Source organism: Triticum dicoccoides, chromosome 5A (genome assembly GCF_002162155.2).
Source record: "Triticum dicoccoides isolate Atlit2015 ecotype Zavitan chromosome 5A, WEW_v2.0, whole genome shotgun sequence".
NCBI lineage: Eukaryota > Viridiplantae > Streptophyta > Magnoliopsida > Poales > Poaceae > Triticum > Triticum dicoccoides.
The window spans coordinates 95,217,253-95,222,768 of record NC_041388.1 but is presented as its reverse complement, the minus strand read 5'-3'; positions in this window follow the sequence as shown (position 1 = coordinate 95,222,768).

Here is a 5,516-nt window from a genome sequence, read left to right as displayed (position 1 = left end):
GCACGTGCATTGGAGTAAGCTGGAATCTGCAAGCATTCAATAAACAGGAGAAGACAAGGCAATATGGGCTCTTTTGTCAGATCAACAATAATGCATATAAGAGCCACTTCAACAATTTAATTATGGTCTTCTCCTATCGACCCCCAAAGAAAAGAAAAGAAATAAAACTATTTACACGGGAAAGCTCCCAACAAGCAAAAGAAGAACAGGAAATCTTTTTAGGTTTTCTTTTTAATTACTACTACAAGCATGGAAATTAAAACTAATTAAAAGCTACAACTAATTTTTTTTGGTTTTTCTTAAGGTTTATTAAACACACAAGAAGAAAGCATAAAAAGGAAATAAACTAGCATGGATATCACAATGAAAAAGTATGAGCACCGACATCTAGCAATGAGTGTGTGAACATGAATATAATGTCGGTGAGAAATACGTACTCCCCCAAGCTTAGGCTTTTGGCCTAAGTTGGTCTAATGCCACGGATGGCCTGGCGGATATCCAAAGTTGTAGTTGGGGTCGTACTGAGATGCAGCAGTCATTGCATCATGGGCTGCAGCTTGGAGGCGAGCTATCTCAGCTCTCCTCTTATACTCTTCCGCCTCCTCTCTGGTTATAGAATATCTCCCTATTTCCTGAAAGTCAAAGAAAGTAGAAGCAGGGAGAGAGACATGATAGGTGTGTCGTCTGTCAAAGATTAGTCGGTACTGTAGGAACTGATCGTTCCTCTCAACAAACTGATGACGAACCATAGCCTCATAATCCAAATAAGCAGGAGGCAACTCAATATCATCCTCACGTATGGTTATACCAAGAAAATTAGCTATGCGGGTTGCATAAATTCCACCAAAGAAATCTCCATTAAATCTATTAAGATGCAACCTACGTGCAACAATGGCTCCCAAATTATAAGATTTATCTCCTAACACAACACTCCTAAGAATATTGAGGTCAGGGACACACATGTGACATGCTTCATCTTTACCGTTAATGCATCTACCTATGAAGAGAGCAAAATAATGTATAGCAGGAAAATGAATGCTCCCTATGGTAGCTTGTGCTATATCTCTAGATTCCCCCATAGGTATCATAGCAAGCAAATATCTAAATTCAGATTTGCGAGGTTCACTAGTACTACCCCATTGTGGAAGTTTGCAAGCAGTGGTAAAGTCCTCTAAGTCCATAGTGTAAGAATTTTCATAAAGATCAAACAGGACAGTTTGAGAATTACGTGAAGATGAAAATTCAAACCTTCTCACAAAGGAGCTAGTGAGATAGTGGTACTGACGGCACTTTTCTTCCTCGAAGCTCACAAGATTAGCATTACGCAAATATGCGTTAAATTCTTCCTTAATTCCCGCTTGATCCATGAAGTCCTCTGAAGGCCATTCACAAGGCCGCACTGGAGCATCCCTTGGTGGCTCATCATCAGCATCACGCATTGCAAGCCTGGGTCCTTGTTTCCTTGAAGGACCACCTTGGTACATTTTCCTAAACATATTCCTTCCTCTGAAAAATTTCTGAAATTTTTAGTAACTTCAAATAAAAGTGAACAAAACTCAACAAAATTGTTATCAACTACTCCTACAAGTGCCTAGAGCCTATATCATGCATCAAAACTACTTGGAACCACATAATTTTGAAATGCAAGCTCAAGAACATGGTCACCTAGGCAGCACAAATTTGCAATGAATAAAGCACTAGAACAAAAACTAATTGGACCAATGGAGGAGTCACATACCAAGGATCAAGCCCCCCAAGCAGTTTTGTGAGAGGTGCTTTGAGCATGGAGATCGAAAATGGCAGCAAAATGAGCTTGGACTCGGGTTTGAGCTGGATAATTGTGTTTGTGGGAGGAAGGAGTGTATGGGTGCAGGAATAAGTGGAGGGGGGCCACCATGGGCCCACGAGGCAGGGGCGCGCCCTCCACCCTCGTGGCCAGGTGGATGCCCCCCTGCTGTGTTCTCAGTGCCAAATATTCTCAAATATTCTAGAAAAAAAATATTTAAATTTCAGGGCATTTGGAGAACGTTTATTTTCGGGGTATTTTTATATTGCACGGATAATTCAGATAACAGACAGAAAATACTATTTTTATTTTATTTAATATAAATAACAGAAAGTAAAAGGAGGGTACAGAGAGTTGTGTTTTCTAAATTCATCCATCTCATGATCATCAAAAGGAATCCATTAACAAGGTTGATCAAGTCTTGTTAACAAACTCATTCCGAATAACATGGAACCGAAGAATTTTCGAATAACACTAGGTTACCTCAACGTGGATATGCACATCCCCAACAAAAAGAATATCATATTTCTTCTTGACAGTAGGAAGAGGAAATTCAAAACCTCCAAAATAATTGATGGATTTTTTCCAATAGAATTAATACTGTGGACTTGAGGTTGTTTCCTCGGAAAGTGTACCATGTGCTCATTACCATTAACATGAAAAGTGACATTTCCTTTGTTGCAATCAATAACAGCCCCTGCAGTATTCAAAAAGGGTCTTCCAAGACTAATAGACATACTATCGTCCTCGGGAATATCAAGAATAACAAAGTCCGTTAAAATAGTAACGTTTGCAACCATAACAGGCACATCCTCACAAATACCGACAGGTATAGCAGTTGATTTATCAGCCATTTGCAAAGATATTTCAGTAGGTGTCAACTTATTCAAATCAAGTCTATGATATAAAGAGAGAGGCATAACACTAACACCGGCTCCAAGATCACATAAAGCAGTTTTAACATAGTTTCTTTTAATGGAGCATGGTATAGTGGGTACTCCTGGATCTCCAAGTTTCTTTGGTATTCCACCTTTAAAAGTGTAATTAGCAAGCATGGTGGAAATTTCAGCTTCCGGTATCTTTCTTTTATTAGTAACAATTTCTTTCATGTACTTAGCATAAGGATTCATTTTAAGCAGTTAATCGCATACGCAAAAAGATAGGTCTAATTGTTTCAGCAAAGCGCTCAAAATCCTCACCATCCTTTTTCTTGGATAGTTTGGGAGGAAAAGGCATGGGTTTCTAAACCCATGGTTCTCTTTCTTTTCCATGTTTCCTAGCAACAAAGTCTCTCTTATCATAACGCTGATTCTTTGATTGTGAGTTATCAAGATCAACAGCAGGTTCAGTTTCTATATCATTATCATTGCTAGGTTGAGCATCAACATGAACATTATCATTAACATTATCACTAGTTTCAGGTTCATTACCAGATTGTGTTTCAGCATCAAAAATAGAAATATCATTTGGATTCTCAGGTGTTTCAGCAATAGGTTCACTAGAAGCATGCAAAGTCATATCATTTTTCTTTTTCTTCCTTTTAGAAGGACTAGGTGCATCTATATTATTTCTCTGAGAATCTTGCTCAATTCTCTTAGGGTGGCCTTCAGGATACAAAGGTTCCTGAGTCATTTTACCTGTTCTAGTAGCCACTCTAACAGCAAAATTATTATTCTTACTATTCAATTCATTGAGAAAATCATTTTGAGCTTTAGGTACTTGTTCTACTTGAGTGGTAAACATAGAAGCATGTTTACTAATAAGTTTAAGTTCACCTTTGATATTAGCCATATAATCACCCAAGTGTTCAAGCATATCAGCACTGCGTTTTAATTCTCTACCAAAATAAGCATTGAAGTCTTCTTGCTTAACCATAAATTTATCAAACTCATCTAAGCATCGTCTAGCAAACTTAGTAAATGGGATTTCAGCTTTATCATATCTATGGAGAGAATTTACCTTTACTACCTGTGTCGGGTTATCAAGACCATGTATTTCTTCAAAAGGAGATGGATTAAAATTATGCATTTCTTCGACAAGCGGTAAATTAAGACCATGTATTTCTTCAATAGGAGGTAAATTCTTAACATTTCAGCTTTAATACCCTTTTCTCTCATGGATTTCTTTGCCTCTTGCATATCTTCGGGACTGAGAAATAGAACACCTCTATTCTTCGGAGTTGGTTTAGGAATAGGATCAGGAGGTGTCCAATTATTTGCATTATTTAACCTATTATTTAATAGAATTTCAGCTTCATCCGGTGTTCTTTCCCTGAAAACAGAACCAACACAACTATCTAGGTAATCTCTGGAAGCATCGGTTAGTCCATTATAAAAGATATCAGGTAGTTCATTTTTCTTAAGAGGATGATCAGGCAAAGCATTAAGTAATTGGAGAAGCCTCCCCCAAGCTTATGGGAGACTCTCTTCTTCAAGTTGCACAAAATTACATATATCCCTTAAAGCAGCTTGTTTCTTATCAGCAGGGAAATATTTAGCAGAGAAGTAATAAATCATATCCTAGGGACTACGCACACAACCAGGATCAAGAGAATTAAACCATATCTTAGCATCACCCTTTAATGAAAACAAAAATGTTTTAAGGATATAAAAGTAGCAAGTTCTCTCATCATTAGTGAACAGGATCAGATTCAACCAAAGTAATTATATCAGGATCAACAGAGAATTCATAATCCTTATCAGTAACACAGATAGGTGAAGTAGCAAAAGCAGGGTCAGGTTTCATTCTAGCATTAAGGGATTTCTACTTCCATTTAGCTAATAACCTCTTTAGATCATATCTATCATTGCAAGCTAAAATAGCTCTAGTAGCTTTTTCATCCATAACATAACCCTCAGGAACAACAGGCAATTCATATTTATTAGGGGGAGAGTCCTCATCATCACTTTCATCAATATTATCAGTTTCAATAATTTCATTCTCTCTAACCCTAGCAAGTTGTTCATCAAGAAATTCACCAAGTGGCATAGTAGTATCAAGCATAGAAGTAGTTTCATCGTAAGTATCATGCATAGCAGAAGTGGCATCATCAATAACATGCAACATATCAGAATGAGTAGCAGAAGCAGGTTTAGGTGTCGCAAGCTTACTGAAAACAGAAGGTGAATCAAGTGCAGAGCTAGATGGCAGTTCCTTACCTCCCCTCGTAGTTGAGGGATAAATCTTGGTTCTTGGATCTTTCATGTTCTTCATAATGATAAGCAGATATAAATCCCAAGTGACTCAAAGAATAGAGCTATGCTCCCCGGCAATGGCGCCAGAAAATAGTCTTGATAACCCACAAGTATAGGGGATCACAAAAGTTTTCGAGGGTAGAGTATTCATCCCAAAATTATTGATTCGACACAAGGGGAGCCAAAGAATATTCTCAAGTATTAGCAGCTGAGTTGTCAATTCAACCACACCTGGAAACTTAATCTACAGCGAAGTATTTAGTAGCAAAGTAATATGATAGTAGTGGTAACGATAGCAAAAGGTAATGATAACAAAAGTAATGTTTTTGGTATTTTGTAGTGATGATAGCAATAGCAACGGAAAAGTAAATAAGCGAAGAACAATATATGGAAAGCTCGTAGGCAATGGATCAATGATAGAGAATTATGTCGGATGCGGTTCATCATGTAACAGTCATAACCTAGGGTGACACAGAACTAGCTCCAATTCATCAATGTAATGTAGGCATGTATTCCGAATATAGTCATACGTGCTT